Below are 20,331 nucleotides of genomic sequence, written 5' to 3'. Positions count from 1 at the left end.
AAAGTTAAAGATTACATTATTAGCTAGTAAGGAAATAGGGTTCTTCATTGAATATTCAAGCTAAATGATCCTCAGTGAGAGGACAGATGAAAACCCCAAAGGGGAAAATGCGGGGTGGCCTGTCCAAGGGCTCTCGGGTAGTGACGGCCGAGCTGGGGGCTAAGGCTCTGGGCCTTGAGAGTGTGCTCTCCCTCAGCTCTGCTATTTCAGTCCCCCTGCCAGCCCTCAGGCCCCCACGTGTCCCTCCATGACCACACACGGTACCCCCAGAGAGGAACCCACCTGTCCCGGTGGGCCGCTGGATGAGAATGACGCACACGACCCTGCTGGAACCACCTCCGCTGTCTCACCCTCATCTGTCTCCCCAGATGCCCCAGGAGAAAGCCTGTTCCTGCCTACGGAGGTAACCATGAAATGACAAGGGACCAGCTACCACTGTCCCTGGAGAGTGGTGTCCCGCTGAGGAAAAGCCATGCTGATTGAGGTTGCTTAGGCACAGTCCAATCCACTTTGGCCAGGGGCCCCAGGACCCCCCTGCCTCCCGCCCCGGCCTAAGAAAATGCCAAGGGCTTATTCAATGTTGCCAGCCCATCGGATGCTTCTGTAACAGGGCAAATCTGCGGAGCCCTGACAAATCCTCTGCAGAAGGCTTTCAGCCCTATACTTCACGGGGTTTAGCTAATAAAAAGGATGGTGGAAACCCCTGGGTCTGAGCACCAACACCGGAAGCCTTATAAGAACATGCACGTAGGTAAACCAGGACGAGAGCAGGATGGTCAGGGGACTTGGGTTGTGTGGTACAAGGACTAGCTGAAGAATCTGAGTGTGAACCAGGAAGCGGAGACTCTGGGGCAGATAATAGCTGCAGGCAAAGAGATTAAGCTCTTTCTGGTAGATTTGGGTCAACATAAGGAGGATGTCTTTTAGAATGTCACTATGTCCCCCAAAGCTCCTCATCATGGGGGATGCCCACGCAGAGGCCTACTACCTGCCCAGCAGAGGTGTGTGGATTCTGGAGATGGCCTGGAGCACCTCCAGGACCCCTTCTAGGCCCACCAGGACATGATGCACACTCCCTGCAACACCTCCCAGTGCTTGATCGTAGTGATGCCGAACCGTTGTGGGAAGGCACAGAAAGGCTGGCCTGGGTGATAGGGAAGGGTGTATGGAGCACAGCAGCGAGGAGAGACCAAGCCTGGGTACTCGGGGCCCGAGCTTGGAGGCCGGAGCCCGGGGAACAGGGAGCCCACGTGAGCCACAAGTCAGACTCCCTGTACTACTCCACGTGGCCCTCCAGGGACTTCCTCTTCCCTCTGCTGATATCAGAAGAATCCCATCTCCTGCGGCTGCTGAGCCTCCTGATGGCCCACACTGACTTCTCACCTCTGAGATCCGTGGGACAAGAAATGCATCCTTTGCGATCCATTCAGATGCAGAACACTTGGGGGTGGGGGGGGAGGGACACGGGAAAAAGAAGGGAGGACTAAGTTGTGGGGAATCTTGAATCCCAAGACCAGGAGTCTGGGATATACTTCCTGAGCTGAGTACTTGATGACAGACCGGATAAAATCAGAGATAAAGAACGGGGAACGTGAGCCATCTGCCCAGAGCCCAGCTTCTTGGCTGCTCTTCCCGCCTCCTTACCTCCTCCAGGTAAATCGGCTTAACCCCTTTTGCTCCAGTCCGATCAACCCCCAGAGGCCTGTCCCCTGGCTCAGCCTCTTGGGCTGCCAGAGGTCTCCTTTCCTCCCACTCCGTGGTTTGGTTCCCTTACCAACAGAGCCAGGAAAGGAAGTGATATGCCCAGAGGGGTCCTTTGGAGCCCAGAGCAGCTTTCTGAATGGTTCCCCAGGGCCAATCTTTGATCTCTAATGAAAAGCTCAGCTTCTTCCAAGGAACCGAATTCTGGCTCTGAAACCACTGATGGGAGGGAAATTTCCATCCTAAGGAAGCCTACTTGCCCTTGGACAGAAAGCAATTAAACTGCTTGCTTCCAACAAGCAGCAAAGGGCAAGCGTTTAGCTCTAGTTGCCCACTGGGCCAGGAGTAGGAGCCTGGAGCCTAGGAGGGAGTGGCCAGCTAGCAGCAGGCTGCTACTGCAGAAGAAAATGCCTACGGGGATAAGGTAATCTTCCAGGCGTCCTCTAGCCCCGAAGATACCTCTTCTCCATCCAGTGCCAAAGATGGCTATAAAAATATTCCCAGTGGGCACCCGGGTGGCTCAGTCGGTTAAGTGTCCGACTTCAGCTCAGGTCATGATTTCGTGGTTCGTGGGTTCGAGCCCCGGGTCGGGTTCTGGGCTGACAGCTCAGAGCCTGGAGCCTCTTTCAGATCCTGCCTCTCTCTCTCTCTCTCTCTCTCTCTCTCTCTCTCTCTCTCTCTCCCCCCATCCCTGCTCGCGCTCTCTCTCTGTCTCACAAACATGAATAAATGTGAAAAAACCAGACAAACATTCCCAGTGCACTCATAAAAAGGGCTTTTGGTGGAAGGCGTCTATGGTCAGGAGACCTCACTACCTGAGGGCGGAACCTGGGTCTATCTCATTTACCTACGTTCCTGGTGCCTGGCACAGATCCTAATACCCAGGAAGAACTTGCTGAATGAAAGAATGAATGAGTGAGTGAATGAAAACGAACAGTTGAATATGTAGGAAGGGGCATCTTGCTAAAAGCCTTGGTAGTGTGCAAACCAGCTGCCCCCAGCGCGTCAGCACCCGCGGGCTTGCATGGCAGCAAAGGGGCTGACGGAGTTCAAGTGTAGGGCAGGAGGACTAACCCGGTGAGCACCACAGAAAGACTAAGGATTCTTTCCGTGAATCCCAGGGCCCGGATGCAAGTACCAGGACTGGGGTGGCCCAGCATATGAGGCGGTCACCATGAATCACAAGCAAATACCTCAGAAGAAGAAGCCGTTTCAGACCCAGAACAGGAGCCCTCCACCTGCCGCTCCTGGCCGCGGGAGGAGGGGTCCACACTGTTGGTGGCGTTGGTTAGCTTCCGTAAACCACGCGCAGCGAATCCCAGGTCATGAGTTCAGATACTCTCCTCATGGCCTTAATGCTCCAGTACATTTTTAAAAAACAGGGGCGCCTGAGTGGCTCAGTCGGTTAAGCATCCGACTTCAGCTCAGGTCACGATCTCACGGTCCGTGAGTTCGAGCCCCGCGTTGGGCTCTGGGCTGATGCCTCAGAGCCTGGAGCCTGCTTCCAATTCTGTGTCTCCCTCTCTCTCTGCCCCTCCCCCGTTCATGCTCTGTCTCTCTCTGTCTCAAAAATAAATAAACATTAAAAAAAATTTTTTTTTAAATAAATAAATAAAAACCAGAAACCAAACCCCAACAACTTTCGAGAAGTGCCAGGACGCTTCCTGGACCTGGTCACATCAGCACCGCCTAGTGCCCATCAGGCAGACCAAGTTCAGCCAGCTGCTTCCATGGACGTTTCCTACCCAGGTGTGCAGCACATACGTGCCTCTGGCACAGAGGCCCGGCCCTATGAACACCCGGGCCAGGGCCGCGGGGAGCACCGTGCCTCTGCCTCCCGTTTCCCACGGGGACGACTCCGTCTGCTCTGACCACTCGTTCTCCTGTGCGCTCCTCCTGAGAAGAGTGTAGAAGAGCTTAGACGGAGGCCTTTCTCCGAAGCGGCTGCGTTTGGGCGGGATCACGCTGCGAAGAGCTAATGGTGGGGTTTCAGGGGGAAGCCTGCGGGTCCGCCCGCTGGGGGAGTCCTTGGCCTCCCCGTGCCCCTGAAAGCAAACCACATGCGTGGGTGGGCATCCGTTTGCTTTCAGAGGGAGCCAGGGGCACTGAAATTAGATCCCCGTCCATTTACTGCTCATGAGGACCTCAGGCCGGCTCCCTGGGCTGTGAGGTGTGAGAGGGACAGGGACAGAGACAGAGACAGAGACAGGAGGGAGGGAGGGGAGACCTTGGTTGAAATGCTTGGGGGAGCACAAAGGGGGGTAAGAGAGAGGGAAGGCTGGGAGAACAGAAAGGAGATGAGAAGACAGAAGGGGCAGAAGGAAGAGGGAGAGGACTTGGGAAGAGCAGAGCTATGGGGGTCTCACAACCCGCAGATCCCAGCTGCTTGGGTGACCAAGGCCCATCGCAAGTCACCTCCAGTGACTCTGTCAGTCCCTTGGCTGCCACTGGCTTGGCCTGTGACAGCACCTGCCTCCCCAGGCACGCCGGGGCCAGCCGGGCCACCGGGCACCCAGCTCACCACGTGGTATCCTGCATACTCATTTCAGGCCAGTGTCCCTCCGACCGGTCACCCCAGCTGGCCTAAGAGCCCAGCGGCCCCCGGACTCCACCCGCCCGGAGGAGGGCCCCACACAAGCCCTCAGGAGACCGGCTGAGCCATCTCACGTCCCAGCTCTGGGCTGCAGCCTTCTGTCTGCAAAATGAGCGAATAGTGCCTCTGGCCACCTGGCAGGGTGGACACCATGAGACATCACCACGGAAGGTGCCTCACGGAGGACAAACACCGCTCACCCCTCTCGGGGAGGGGCCGGGGCCGGCCGCAGGGAACACCCACTCCTCCCAGGTCCCCTCTCTCCCCACCAAGCCCCAAGCATGGTCTACGATGAGATGTCAGGCAGGGGAGCGCGGCGGGGTGAACGCGGGGACAAGGAAGAGATTCATAGCCCAGCAACGGCACCGGCGCGGCGCCGGAGCCAAAAATTCCCAGGAGAGAGGCACTGCCTTGGGTTAAGCATTGCTCTCGCACACTCCTGCTTTTAAGATGCAAATGTCCCCAAGAGAGCGACACTTTAAGTCCTTAAGGCGGAAGGCCATGCAGGGCTTTCTGTCGTCCACAGAGAATGGAAAGCCGGGAGGTACAGAATGAGCTGCAGGGCTCAGGGAGAAAGACTACCTTCATGGCCTTTGCAGCTCTCTGCCTGGCCGCCCTGAGGATGAGAACAGCCAGACAGTACTTCTTCGCTGGGTCTGAAACTACCTGGCCACAGACTTGTATCTGATTCCAAACCCGACTTACTCATTCACCAAATATTTACTGCGTGCCTATTACGGGCCGAGGCACAGTTCTAGATGCTAGGGATGCACCCATAAGCAAAACAGTCAACAACCCTTGCCCTCATGGGACTGTGGTCTCGTTCTGTATGACAGCAGTGTGGTCACCACATGTGACTGTCAGCATGTGAAACGTGGCTAGTCTGAATTGGTATAAGCTGCCAGTGTGAAATGTGCACCAGACCTCCAAGACTTAGTAAAAACCAAAAGCTAACTTTCAAATGAAGTATACATTGAGATGAGTGATGTTGGATATATTGGATTAAATAATATATATTGTTAAAACAAATCTCACCTCTTTCATTTTACTTTTTTAATGTGGCTGCTAGAAAAAAATTAAGTGATATATGTGTCCTACATTATATTTCTATTGGGCAATGTTGGTCTAGACCCTAAGGGGCTATATAAGAAAATATATCATTCATTGATGATGTTGCCAAGAGCTATAGAGAAAACTGAAGCAGGGAAGGAGGAGGGGTGGGGAGAATGTGTCAATTTTAGATAGGATGGCCAGGAGGGCCTTCAGTGAGAGGGTGAGGTTTTTGTAAAGAGCTGAAGGAGGCCAAGGATTGGGGGGTGAAGATATCCAGGAGAAGAGCTTTCCACACAGACAGGGCAAAGGCCCTGTGGTGAGAGAAGCCTGGCATGGTGAGGACCATCTGGAGGCCAGTGTGGGTGGGGCAGAGTGAGGTAGGGGACAGTGGTAGGAGTTTAGGTGAGATGGATATTGGGAGTTCAGGGAAAACATTGTGCAGGCCCCCATTGGCTATTATAGGATGTTGGCTTTCACCCCAAGTGAGATTAGGAGCCAAAGGGGTGTCTGAGCAGAAAGTAATATGAGTTGGCTTGCTCCGGCTGCCATGTTGAGAATAGGCTATACGGACAATAGGAAAGAAGCAGGTACCAAGAAAGAGGTGACGGTTTCTTGGACACTGGAGGGCATGGGGCAGAGGGAGGAAGGGAAAATATATGTCAAGGGTGGAGGTAACCAGATTTGCTAATAGATTGGATGTGGAATGTGAGATAGAGCGCAAGGCCGACTCCAGAGCCTCTGTGAGCAACAAAGGTTGTGTGGTTGACTGTTCAAAACAGTGGCCCCAATTCCTCCGCTCTGGATAGACACGATTTTTGCAAGGCGATTTGTACCCGCCCCGTCAAGAGGCAGAATCCATTTCTCCACCCCTGGAATCTGGGGTTGGCCGTGTGACCGACTTTGGCCACTAGAATGTAGTGAAAGTGACATCATGCCAGTTCTTAGCCTGGGTTTTAAGAGACCTTGCCTGTTCACACTTTTCTTGGACTCCTGCTTCTCCCTTATAAACAGGCGCAGGCTGTCCCACTGGAGAGTGAGAGACCTGCAAAGCTGGGGAAAACTCTCCTAGTGGAGGTCCTCCTACCCCAGTCGGTCCCAGCTCCCTGTGGATGTATGACTGAGCCCAGATAAGACCAAAGGTCCTGGCTGAGCTCAACCCAAATTATCAACTCACTGACTTGTGAGCTGTATAAATGGTTGTTGTTTTATTTTTTTATTTTTTATTTTATTTGAGAGAGAGAGAGAGAGAGAACATGAGTGGGGGAGAGGGGCAGAGGAAGGGAGAGAGAAAATCTTAGGCAGGTTCCATGCTCAGCATGGAGCCCAATGTGGGGCTCAATCCCACAACCCTGGGATCATGACCTGAACCGAAATCGAGAGTCAGCCACTCAACTGACTGAGCCACCCAGGTGCCCAATGGTTGCTGTTTTAAAGCCAAGCTTTAGAGTGGTTGTTATATAGGAAAAGCTAGCTGGTATAATTGATATTGCCGTTTATTGATGCGGGGACCCAGTTTTGAGTTATGCTCTGTTTTGAATATGAGTCTGGATGTTTAGAGAGCAAAAGCCTCCCCTTCCCTCATCTCTTCCAGAGCATCTCAGAGGGGGCTAGATGGAATCTAGGTGCACACTGAACACTTACTGGATGGGTGGATACATGGATGGATGCATGCATGCGTGCATGCATGGATGACTTATTAATTGGTCCCTAAGCACCAGCCAGGTCCCTGAATCACCCTTCCCCTGACAAAGCCAAAAGGGCTTTCAATGCCTCTTCTCTCTACCCCGAGGGTCTGCAGTTGAACCTTGATTTCATAGCGCTTTCACCGGCAATAGCAGTGGAGAACTGAAACCTGCAGAGCCGTGAGCTTCCTTGAGAATGTGAAGCACTGATTTTTAGCCTGCTTTTTGACCTCCCACACCCAGCCTTTTCCCAGATGTGCTGGCAAAGAGACAAATCAATTGTTTTGTGTTTTTCCTGCTCTCCACCCCCATGACATGCTAATTAGCAGGGAAAATGCCAACAGCAAAGTCAAAAGGCTGAGGACAGTTCCCAACCCTGGGTAGACAGCTGGTGCAGCACTGGGCGTCCTGACTCTTCCACCCAAGGTTGGTGCCCATTTCCAGGGCCTTAGGCACTGTTTTCTGCCTCCCTGCTTGTCTTTCCTCCACCCCAGGTGCTCTGAATCCCTCAGGAACTCCGCTTCGGTACCTCTGTGATGCTGACAGTAATCTCAGTGCACCACGTCACCTCCCACAAAGCCTTTCCCAAATTCAGCCCCACAACCATCCAGCACAGTGCATTGTAGACATTACTTCCATTTTAGAGATGAAGAAACTGAGGCTCAAAGGGTTAGAAAGACTTACCAACATCCTTTGGCCCAGGGCTGGAAACGTGGAGCCTAGTTTTCTCATTCCAAGCCTGTCTTTCTTTCATTGTCTGCACCATCAAAATATGGGGCCAAGAACACTGAGGCGGGGGGCTCCATAAGCAATTCACTGGTAAGGTTACCATCTCAGGTCTCACGTGGGCATTTAGCTGATGTCAGTTAAACTCTGGCCAGTCTTCCAGGCCCAGGGAAGGGGACACTCTGAAGAGACGCAGGCTCTCCCAGGCCCTGAAACTGTCCCTGCCCCCATCTCCTGGGCTCTAGCTGTCACCTGAAGCTCAGGGTGTCCATGAGCCAGGAATAAAGACCCATCTTACCAGGTTCTTCCGAGGTGCTTAAACCAAGTCCTGATGCCACACATACTCTCATGCAGCCCTGGTGCAGGCTCCCCATCTCTAGTGCTCCCCATCTGCAATTCTGTGCACGTTCCCCATCTTCGGTACTCCCCATATGCATACGGGGTGCTCCCCATCTGCAATTCTGTGCACGTTCCCCATCTGTAGTGCTCCCCATCTGCAATTCTGTGCACGTTCCCCATCTGCAATGCTCCCCATATGCATATGGGGTGCTCCCCATCTGCAATTCTGTGCACGTTCCCCATCTGTAGTGCTCCCCACCTGCAATTCTGTGCATGTTCCCCACCTGCAGTGCTCCCCATCTGCAGTGCTCCCCATCTGCAATGCTATGACGGCACAGAGTAAAGATGTTTACCGGGTACAAAGTGAGCCCCGAAGAACCTAATATGGCCTCTCACATGACCCTTCCCAGTTACCATTGCACCCTTCCCTCTCCACTAAGGCAAGAGAAGCCAAGAGGAGCAAGGGATTCCACATGCTGCATTGGCCCTTCTGGAGTCTGAGGGGTGTCGGGGGGAGGGGCAGCGTGCGCGCGCATGTGTGTGTGCACGTGCACGCGTGCGTGCACACATGCAGCTGTGCCCTTGCATCCATCCAGGCCTGCTCCGTGGCCTGCTGGAATTAGGCCTACTTGTTGGCAGTGGCTTCGCATAGTCCTGCTTTGTCAGGTCAATCACGCCGCTGGACAGGAGAAGGGGGAGTAGACTGTCCCTCTAGGAAGCAGTAGGGTACATCTGCCCTGGGACTCAGGAGAGTCGCACTGAAGTCCAGTCTCACTCGCTCACTCTCAGTGTGGCCTTAGGCAAGCAGCCTGGCCCCTCTGAATTCCAGCTTCCCAACCTACAAAACGGCACAAGGATATTGCCGTCTGTTCATCCGGGATGGTCACGGGTTCAGAGGAGACGTGCTGGGGTCAAGGGCTTTGAAAAATATACAACGGCTCACAGAAGGGAGGCCTGGGTAGGAAGGGCGTTACGACAGACGTTTACAGGAGCCTGAGGGTCCCGCAGTTAACTTCAAGTCAAGTCTGCCACTAGGTTATAGTGTACATGCAGCAGATGATTTCTGGAAGATGACACGAGCTCTCACGGCAGTGGTTCCCATGAGGAGAGAGCACGGGTGGCTGATGGCAGGGGAGGGGAGGGGATGTGGTTTTCTTGGTCTATATACACCCTCTCTACCATGTGGCTTTGTGCCCTACACTGTGTGGTTTTTAAAATACACAAAGTAGCTTTTAAAAATAATAAATGTTAAGCACGGCAAAATGGGCAAGTCGGTTGGTCTTCAGCACTGTTCTGCCCCCCTTTTTATTCACTTTCTCACCCCAGGCTCCCAGGGTGCCCCACACTGTCTCCCCCATCTCCCCCAGTTTCAGCTTTCCCCCAATTTAAAGATAAGCAAACTGGGGCGCCTGGGTGGCGCAGTCGGTTGAGCGTCCGACTTCGGCCAGGTCACGATCTCGCGGTCCGTGAGTTCGAGCCCCGCGTTGGGCTCTGGGCTGATGGCTCAGAGCCTGGAGCCTGTTTCTGATTCTGTGTCTCCCTCTCTCTCTGCCCCTCCCCCGTTCATGCTCTGTCTCTCTCTGTCCCAAAAATGAAAAAAAAAAAAAAAAAAAGAAAAAAAATAAATAAATAAAGATAAGCAAACTGAGGCACTAAGAAAGTCAACAACGGCCCATCACATTACCCCAGAGTGAACACAAGGTGTATTGGGGTTCAGTTCCATAACCAGGGGGGCCCCCCGACCCCACGTAGCACCTACAACTCAGAACTGCTCTAGAAAGTCAATGGAAGCCCCTACAGTGGTGTGAGTTCAGACCCCATGGGACAGGCTGCAACAGACATACTTTGGGGTGGAGAGGGTCCTCCCAGGGCCCCTTGGATGTCACCACATGGTCTGCTTCTAGAGAAGGCTGGGCTTGAGTGAGGCTGCTTTATCGAAGGTGCTGCTTTGGGTGTGAACTTGAGAATCAGTGCCCTTGGAAAGGGTCAAGGCAACCCACCTTGTTCTAATTCCACTCTAGACAGAAGAGGTCCTGGCAGGATTCCCGGCTTGCAGTGTTTGAACCAATTTTGAAAACTGAGTTCAAGACCTGACACCCAAAGCCACAAGCCTTTACAGAGTGCCACAGAGCACAGCCACACTTCCCACCCACCGCCCCCCCCTCCCCGCCCTCAGCAAAGGCAGGAAGGTGTCTGGAACACCTCCACCTTCTCAGAGAGCTGTGCTGTTTGAAGCTGAAGCCTCACTAATTCCTGAACATCGGGAATTCTGGCAAGGTTGAGAGGGGTGGGTTGAGGATCCTTGTCAGGGAGAGACGAAGGATCTTCCAGTGACCTTGGCCAGGGGGGCTCCCCTTTGGGCCTCTGTGTCCTCACCTGTAACAGGGCACAGTGATACTTGGCCCACAGGTGTGATATCTAGAGCATGGAAGGCATTCACCCCATGATGGCTGGTAACGGCAACTCCATATCCGCCACAGCTCCTGCCTAAGGTGGCCTTGTCCTTCTCCGAGAGTGAGGGGTCGTCAGGACCACCAGCAAGGCCCTTCCTGTCTTCCCTGCATCCCCTGCAAGGGGAGCATTTCACTGCCAGCCCATGGCCGAAGCTGCTGGGGGCTGGGGGGCGGGGGGGAAGTGCGCAAGTGGAAAGAACCAGACAAACGAGGGTGCCTCCGCGGTGGTGCCACTCAGAGAGGCTGGCCTCCCTGGAGCCCTCTCCCCACCCAGGGCTGCACGCAGTATGCGGCTCAGCTCCCAGAGGGACGCTGGACAGGTGGGTGCCTGCTCTCTGCTCTGACTCCCGCTGTCTTCAAAGCCCGACAGGCAGCTGTGAGCCGCTACCAAGAGTCAAAGACAGTGGCAGATGGCAGACAGGCAGGGACATGTTTGCCTGCTGGCCTAGGGGTGAGCCTCCGGGGCTGCCAGGCAACCAAGAGACCAGGGCTGCTGGGCTGCCTCTGGCCAGCTGGGCAGCCGGCCCAATAACCGAGATGCGTCCCTTCTACCCCACGGCCCGTGGAGTCCACACTTCCCCAATCCGGGACATGTGGTGGTCATGGCCGGATTCACAGGCGGCTGCCCAGTCGATGTGATTTTGAAGGACAAGGGTGGGGAGACTTAAACTTTGGTTAAACTTGGGGTGGGGGAAGTTGTTCTTTGATTCCCAAGGCTCTGAGATGAGCCATTCTCTCCCGCTGAGCTTGAGATCTGCACTCGGGGAAGAGAGGGCGTTTAAAAATAGCACGGCTGACTTGAATACCTCTGCTCCCTGCCTGCTGCAAGTCAGATCCAATTACTCTGCTGACAAGAGGCTTTTAGCCCAGGGAGCTTGGCATCTTTGATGCCACTCCAGGGGGCCAGATGCCATGGTTCCCTCCGGTCCCTCCTCCTCCCAGTGGGCCTCCAAGAGTCCAGGAGAAAGGGACCAAGGGGATGTGAAGATCACAAACGCACGTGGCTCAGCCCCAGGCCATAACTTAGGCACGTCCGGCTACTTGGCTGTATCTGGTTTCCCCGAACGACACCCCTTGTAATTAAAGTGTATGTCACATGCGATATTCTTATTAGTTTCAGGTGCACAACGTACACATTATGAAATGATGGCCACGTTAAGGGTACTTGCCATCTGTCACCGCACAAAGTCATTGAAATATCGTTACCTGCATTCCCTGTGCTGTACTTTTCATCCCTGTGACTTACTGACTTTTTAACGGTAAGTTTGTACCTCTTCAACCCCTTCGTGTATTTCACCCAACGCCTCAGGCCCCTCCGCCCCTCTGCCACCACCAGTTGTTCTCTGTGTTTATAAGTCAGCTTCTTTTTCGTTTTGCTGTTTGGCTTTTCAGATTCCACCTCTAAGTGAAATAATATGGTATTTGTCTTTCTCTGTCCAACTTATTTCACTTAGCATAATACCCTCAAGGTCTGGGGTGCCTGAGTGGCTCAGTTGGTTAAGCTGCACACTCTTGATTGCAGCTCAGGTCATGACCTCGGTTTGTGAGATGGAGCCCCACATAGGGCTCCATGCTGACAGTGCACGGAGCCTGGTTGTGATTCTCTCTCTGTTCCACCCTCATTCACGCTTACTCTCTCTCGAAATAAATAAATAAACTTAAAAAAAAAAAATCTAAAAAAAAAAAATCCCAAGGTCTATCCGTGTTGTCACAAACCGTCAAGATTTCATTCTTTTTTTAAAAATTTTTTTGTTTACATTTATTTATTTTTGGGAGACAGAGAGAGACAGCGCATGAGTGGGGGAGGGGCAGAGAGAGAAGGAGACACAGGATCTGAAGCAGGCTCCAGGCTCCGAGTCGTCAGCACAGAGCCCGACACGGGGCTCCAACCCACAAACCGCGAGATCATGACCCGAGCCGAAGTCGAACGCTCAACCGACTGAGCCACCCAGGCGCCCCAGGATTTCATTCTTGAACACACCCCGTCTTGTTCACACTGGGTGAACAGCCCAAATATAGGACCCATGCCTGAGTTTCCACCAGTATAGGCTCAGCCCTTCAGAATGTGAAGACCTTTTCAAGACTCCCCCACTAAGATCCAAGTGAGCCTCTCTGGGGTGGGTGGCTTATCACAGTTGAGGACACATATAGAGTGTCAACTCCATGAGGCAGGACCTCCATTGTCCGGCTCACTGCTGGCACTCAGTAGGTACTTAACAAATGTATATTGAAATGGTCAGTAGTAAACTCCCTCCAACTGCAAGTGTGAGAAACGATCTACTGATCCAGAAGCAGGGGTCCTATTAATGATAGTCATATGGCATTACGTCACCAACAAAGGCCAAGTGCAGAGGCCCCTAGGAAATCTTGTCTCTTTTCCTTCTCCAGCCAACGCCGCTATAGTTTCATCTTTTGGCAAACTGGCCCCACCTGAAGCAGCTTGCCAGTGACCCTGTTAACCAGCAAACGCTAGACCTGAAACTGTCGCCTGCAAGCCTCACTCCACCTGCCCGTGGAGCCGTCCTCTCCTATGTACTCTGCTTCTCTCCCTTGAAATCACTGGATGCCCAGGAAATGGAAACTAAGAGAGCTGTCACTGAGAGAGAAGGGGGGATCTGTAGGGCACGACTTGCCCATCTTGTCTATGACACTTGTCACCTTCTATCCTGTGTCTGTCACAAGAGGTCTTGTCTGAGCAGTTTCCCCTGGGGGGGAGGCAGGGATTTGGTCATCTGCTACCCATGCACAGCCAGCATCTGGCTTACAGTGGTACCCAGGAGATGTCTGATTAAAGAATACGTGTGTATGTGTGTGTGTGTGTGTGTGTGTGTGTGTGTGTGTGTGAGAGAGAGAGAGAGAGAGAGAGAGAGAGAGAGAGAGAGAGAGAGAAGGGCCCTGTAAACATTACACAAGCACATGTTGCAGGATCCAGGGACTCCTTGCTGACCACTTTCATCAGCCTGGACAACTGAGGAAATGATGCATAAAAGTAGGCTCACCGTGTGCTATGCCCATGACAAGAGCGGAAGGGACAAGAGGCATTTCCTTTCCTTGGTCATTTTACACTTCCTTTGTGACGGATTTCCATTTGTGTGTCAGAGAGGCCCTCCCCCTTAGCTAAGCCCTTGGAGGGTTATTGGTGACAGCTTTGAGTGTTTCTGGGCATGGCTCCAGGTCACCACCAAGATCTAGGCCCTACCAGCATCTTCCTGGGGTGAAATTACCATAAGCATCAGAGCCTCGTTATGCTAAGGACTAGGATCCTTCACCGAAGGCCTGGACAGTGAGTTTGCCCCTCAGTCTCACAGCCTGAGGGACTCTGACCTTCCCAGTGACACACACAGCTGGCTATTCTCCTTTTTCTCCTCCTCCACCCTGACCGTGGGAGGCAAGGCATGTGTTCACAGATGTTGGAATGATGTCAGTTGCCGGCATATCACTGGTAAGACACTGAGCACCAGAGACTCTCTCATTCTCGCTATCTCTCTCTCTCTCCTTTCTGAAATTGGGGTGGGAAGCATCCCAGGAACAGAGCCTGATAAGAAGCCCAGCCCAGCTAAACATTCGGTACCTTAAGAAATGGGAGCAGCAGCACAGCAAGACTCTAATGTCACGTAGCCTTAGAGGTGGCAGGTGGCAGGTAGATTGGAGGGCTCGTCAAGGAATCCCACCCACCGCCCCACCACGTGAGTAAGGTAGCAGGGCCCACGACTTGGCAGTAGGATTATAACCGGTGCAGCCACTGTGGAGAGACATCTGGAAATGGACATGAAAATCACAAACGCACAACCCCTGGCAATGGCCGCTCCGCTCAGCACCCTACAGCTCAGCGCGTACAAGTCCAGAGAGATACATGCACAAAATGTGCAAGGTAGCTTGTGAGACTGTGAACAACCGGGTGTCCGTGGATAGGGAACGTGTATTCAGAGAACACTGCTGTCATGAGGAAGAATGACCATGATCTCCAGGACGCCTTGAAGTGAAGAAAGCAAGGAGTCTGAAAGGCCTCCGGATCCTTCGTCTCATAAATGGGGAGGTTAAGACCAGGAGAGGACAATGAGTGGCAGAAAGCTACCACCCTGCCACCACCCCGCGGACCCTTAGCCTCCCCACCCAGTACTTAACAACACAGAGGCAGACAATTCTTTCCCTATCGAAATCAAACCTCAGTGTCACTGCTTTAGTGCCTTTCCTCCTGCACTGTCCTTGGCTACAGTAAGGAAGTGTGTGTCACCCCCCTTCACTTGCACATAGACGTGCCCCAAACTTCAAAGCCTCCTTCCATCCCCTTCCTTCACTGCTCAGAAGATCACACCAGTCAAACAGGACTTGCTTGTTCTAGATTATGGTGGCTTCCACACTGTCTTGTTGTGGTCAGGGTATCTCAGATCATGGTACCTCTTTTTTCCCCCCTTAACTGGAAAACAAATTTGCGGACCATCCTTTCTTTAGGGGCAGTAAGGATATCGATGTTCTTTTTTCTCGATCTTGAAGGTTTGTAGTGATAATGATGGCCGGCGTGTATATTGCACCCAGTGTGTGCCAGGCACGGTTAGATGCTTCTAACATAATAACTCGTGTCATCCTCAGGATTCCACGGTGTCGCTGCCGCTATTATTCCCACTTGCCCAGTGAGAAAACCAAGGCACAGTGGGGGCAAGTAACTAGCCCAAGGGCAAACATGAGGGAGGACATGGCCCTGCGAGCAGATAGGCAGTGTCTAGGGAACTGCGACTTGAAACAGAAACCACCAATTGCAAAGAGGTCCGTGTGATGATTCATAAAACAGAAAAACGGCACAGCGCAGACTAGCTAAGCTCAAATGCTTTGACACCAGCTCATCCACACCCATCTGTTCCAAGAGAAGCCCACAGACAAACTGATCTGACGGCAAATCCGAGCAGGCTTGCGTGTTCTAAAGATGTGACTTCTGACTGTTCAGCAACCCACTAGTTTACCGACTCTGATCAAGACTGTGCTGGGATTCTTTCCAGCCCCCAAACTCTGGGTGCACCCCTTCTTTTTTTTTTTGATATAATTTACTGTCAGATTGGTTTCCATACCACACGCAGTGCTCATTCCAACGAGTAGGGTGCGCCCCTTCTTTAGCGCCCTGTTTGGAGGTGCCCCGCAGTTGCCCAGGATGTGTGCCCTCACTTGCTGCCGCAGGCTAATACCCCTGACTGGGTTGGGCTACAGGTGTTCCCGCTGGTCTTGGCCAGTGGGTTTTGACGCAATAGACGTGGAATTTGAATCTCGGAAATCAGGTCCTCCGTGCTGAGTGTTTCACCTCTAGAGACCCTCTCCTGCCTCCAGGCTGTCATTATAGATGCCATGGGCCAAGCTGATGCCAGTTGGATCAGCCCGAGACCAGCTCTGGCTGTGCAGAGAGGAGGTAGGACTTGGCAGATTTCCTTCCTGGCCTCTTTACTATTCCTTGAAGTAGACCTGAGATTCCTCCCGCTCACCTTTCCCTGAATCAGCAGCCTCCATCACAGCACCTCGTTCGGCTACCTTCATGGTTCTCTGCTCAGCCCAGGACAGGTGCCACCCATCACGCCTGACTCCAGCTCACCGCTCCCACTCACTGAGCCACTTCCGGGCCTCCATACATATTGGAGCTTTCCTGTCTCCAAATATCCCCCCAGGGTATCCCCCCCCAAACTGAAATGCAGCCCCCTTCTCCGACGTCCATCTTCCAAGACTTCAGTGTTCAGCCACCATCCCACCTCCCCCAGGAAGCCTTCTCTGACTCCCTCACCGGATCTTTGCCCCCCCGGATTGCTGAAGGCGCGATCAATCTCTGTGTTTCTCAAAAGGCAAGGTTCCCCGAAGCAGCATCACATTTGTGATGACATAATGCCTGTGATATCACCCAACTTTTTACCTGAGTGGATCTTGTCACCTTACCTAGAATATATGCTCCTTCCAAGCAGGAGTTCCCTGACATGCCTCAAGACATCGAGCCCAGGCCCAGCAAGTGCTTCCCTGCCCTTAATTTTTAAAATCCAGCTATGAATAGCAGCTGTGATTCATTTTTTTCCCCATGCAAGCCGCTGCTGGAGCCATGGGTCTGGAAACAGCCTCTGCATTAGAGGAGATTAACCTTCAACTTCAAAACAAAAACAAACAACAACAACAACATCAACAAAATCAACAAACTAACCAAGACCTCATCTGCCTAAGGAGAAAATCTACAAGGAAATACACAGACAGGTTAACATGGTCTTGTTGGGTGATGGAGTCAGGAATGATATTTTCCAAATTTCTTGTTACATGATTTTATAACAGGAGAAGAAGTAAAGGCACAGGCTGATAATAAAGATAGCATGCACCAAAGAGAGAAAGCCCACGGGAGCAAGCCAGACAGAGCTAATTCCCAGGCCAGGCCAGCCCGAGCGGCCACACTCGGGTGGGGTGTCAGGAGACTGGCTCAGAGGGGACACCTGCTTCCTCCAAAGGCCTGGGGGGTCTGAAGCAGAGGCCCAGGCCAGAGGTGGTGTCCGGCCTTGTGGGGTGAAGGCCACACACGCCCTGGGAAGGGAGGCGGTAGCCCCCGTTCACTGAGCCCAGTATTTCAAATAGATCTCAAACGCTGGGGAATTCAAGGCAGATCAAAGGATGCCCAACTCTATGTGGTAGGATGCAATTTATATATAGTCCTCATTTCCCCCAAGAGCTGGGAGAGGCAGGGGCAAAAGTCAGGTTTGAGAAGGTTTTAGATAACTCTTAAATAAGAGCTCCATAAATAGCCATTTTTAAAGGGAAACTAGGCTGTTCAGGGACAGAAGGAGGGTGATATCAGCAAAGACGAGCACGTTTGGCCTCCCGGTCCGCCTCAGGGTTCTGGGCTGGATGGGTGGGTGCCGGGGGCTGCATGCCGCGTGCCCTCACTGCCCACTCCCAGGCACCAGCCAGGCCCCGCCCCAAGGACGGCAGCTCCTCGGGACAGGACCAAAAGAGGCCCCCCCCCCACCCAACATCTGGCCTCACTGCTGTTGGTAGGCCCTGTGCCCAGGCTTCAGCTCAGGCCCACCTCTGATCCCACTGTGATCAAATGTGTCAGCCTGGGCACTGAGCACCACCCCCTGACCCAGATCCTGGTGTTCTAGCTCCTAACCTGCCACCACCTGGCAGGGTGACCCTGGGCAGGGCAGGCCTCTGTAAATGAGCCACATGAGAGGCTCTCTATGAATTCTTCGAGTTCTAATGCTTCGTCCCACTGCAAAGACACCCTGGTTTCCCGGAGGCCTGGGACTGAGGACCGAAGGGCTACACATCCTGGAGAGGCTCTGCTCCAGCTGGCCGGCCCCAGCCAGCACCCATGAGGTCAGTGGCGACTAGAGGTGGGGAGCCAGCCCAGGTGGGGGCCACCTGACAGTGGAGCCACTCCCCTGCCCAGGACGCCCAGTCCCCAGATGGTGGCCGCTCTCTGAGGAGGCTGTAAAGGGCTGGCTGTGCAGAAGGAGCAGTTTCTGAGCAGGAAGGAGATGAGAAAGGGGACACATGTGTGTGAGGCTGTGTGTTTAAATGAGTGTATGAGTGTGCACAGGTGTGTGAGCAGGAGTGAGTGTGTGTGGATGAGGGGGGCGTGTGAGTGGGTTGCATGAGTGTGTGGGTGGGTGAGGGTGTACACAATGTGTGTGTGTGTGTGTACTAGTGTGTGTGTGTATATGAGGGGAGTGTGTGCATGCACAAGCACGTGAGGGTAGTGAGGGTATGTGTATGTCAGTGTGCAAATATGTACAGGTGCGTGAGTGTGTATGGAGGGAGTGTGCATGTGTGTGGAAGGGGCCTGTGAATGTGTTTGTGGATGTGTGTTGAAGGGATACGTAATGTGTGTGTAAATGTGTTCCAGTGTGTGAGTGTGTCCGATAGGAGTGTGTAAAGATGTACACGTGGGTGTGGGTACGTACGTGAGTGTGTGGTTATGTACAAGTGTGAGTGTGTGGATAAGTGTGTGAAGGTGCACACGCGTGTGGGTGTAGGTGTGACTGTGTACACGTGTGTGAGTGTGGACACGTGAGGGGACCGCGTGGTGTGTGTGGATGAGTGTGTGAGGGCATGAGCATGTGCACAAATCGCAACGGAATCTTACTGGGTGGGAGAAAGGGAGATTCGTTTCGGGGAAGGTCTTACATACAAATAACTCTAGAAAACAGCTCTCCTCCCGGAAGTAACCCCGAATCTCTGCAGCCAGCCCCAGACACTAAGACGTCAGCCAGCGTGTCCCATGACACGTCTGAAGCCACCCATCCAAATCAAATTTATTTCCCCTCCCACCTGTTCCTCCACCTGTCTTACCCCTTGGGGTACACAGAACCCATCTGGACCCATGGCCAGGGCAGGGGCCTGGGAACCTTCCCAGGGTCACCCCTTGTTCCCTCTCTCTCTCTCTCTCTCTAGCACGCTTTCAGTCCAATCCTCCACCCACTTCTCTTGTTTCTGCCACCTCCCACCGACACCCCAGCCCCCTGTCTCAGCTGTGCCTGCGGCCCTCACGGTCCCTCCCTGGGCCACCACCGTACCCCTCACCCACCCCACCACCTGCCTGGTGGGCCCCACCCTGCGCTCTCTGGGTGCCAGCCCGCCGGCTCGCAGAACTCCGCGGCTCCCACCACCTGCCTGCCTGCCTCCCTGGCCGTAGGCACCTCCCTTGGCCACTGCTATTCCTGGGGAGCCCCCCCGAGCTGAAAAACCTGGCCTCTCAGCTGCCCCCACGGCTAAAAATTCTCTGGGATACTGAACAATCACTCGACCTCCCTGTGTCCCAGAGAGAGACAACCCAGGCTGCCACACTGCCCACGATAGATGTGTTTGAAATAGTCAACTCGTTTCATGAATCAGATCCTATGTAAAAAAAGAATTACATGATGAACTTCATCTCTCTGAACATTTGAGTTTGGCCATATTATACTCGCTGTAAGTTAAGTGCATCCTGGAGCACAGTGGAAAGAGCACAGACTTTGAGGCTGAATGGAGCTGGATGTGGAGTCTGCAGATATCACACAGACATTCCAGCCGTGTGACGTAACTTCTCTGAACTTCTCAGTTTCCCCAACTCAGAAACGGGGCTGAAAATCTCCCCTTCATCGAGTTGGAGGAAGGTGGAATCATATAATGAATGCTGAATGCATTGCATATCTGACACAAAACAAGTGCTTACTATTAGCTTCCTTCTGTCGCCCTTTCTCCTGTCCTTGACCTACATCCACCAAATTACTTAGAATTCATTAGAGTTAGAAGTTAAGAAGAGCAAGGCAGCCAGTCGTTCAGCACATTCACTGGACACATGTCTCTCAGCTCTGTTAAATTGTAGTGCGGCATGGGGAAAGGACTTGCAGACGAGACCACAGACCTGCTGAGCAATTTTGGAGGAATCACGCATAGCAGCAGAGGGCCAGACATTTCCTACCATGAATTGTGTTTAAATTTTCCCACAAGGAAAAAAGATGAAGTCTAGAAACTTTAAATTGGAATCGCAAACACCTTGACAAATTTTTAATGGGTTTCGAAATGGTTTGTGACCCCTTAAAAAGGGAAGGGGGAGCAAGAGGAGACTGACAATCACTAGGGGCCAGTAGAGTTCCCTAAAGAACGAGCCTTTCTGATGGGGTTACCTCGGTTGGGAGATGTCATGGATCTGATTTTCACCAGGCATCTGGCACATGGCACAAGGAGGCGTTCTAAAAATATTCCCTGCAATGAATGAATCAGAAAATGGAAGAAGACTGTTATAAAATGTTTGTAGATGAAATGAGAAATGTAGTCTGGGTAATAGATA

General features: G+C 52.9%; 1 protein-coding gene and 1 long non-coding RNA gene across 3 annotated transcripts in view; one reads left to right on the top strand and one right to left on the bottom strand.

Moving 5' to 3' along the window:
* The window catches only part of ARK2C (arkadia (RNF111) C-terminal like ring finger ubiquitin ligase 2C), a 107,244-nt gene that overhangs the window by 25,653 nt on the left and 61,260 nt on the right, over positions 1-20,331 (bottom strand). The gene's annotated exons all lie outside the window — the stretch shown is intronic.
* LOC147575601 (uncharacterized) lies at positions 17,579-20,035 on the top strand. The gene is made up of 2 exons (XR_015242547.1): positions 17,579-17,876; positions 19,867-20,035. It is a non-coding gene; the product is annotated as an uncharacterized LOC147575601 (long non-coding RNA).

The sequence above is a fragment of the Puma concolor genome, chromosome D3, assembly GCF_028749965.1.
Source record: "Puma concolor isolate L17-30 chromosome D3, mPumCon1.1.hap2, whole genome shotgun sequence".
Taxonomy (NCBI): domain Eukaryota; kingdom Metazoa; phylum Chordata; class Mammalia; order Carnivora; family Felidae; genus Puma; species Puma concolor.
Note: the sequence above shows the minus strand (reverse complement) of the source record. Positions and strands in the feature narration are given on the sequence as shown.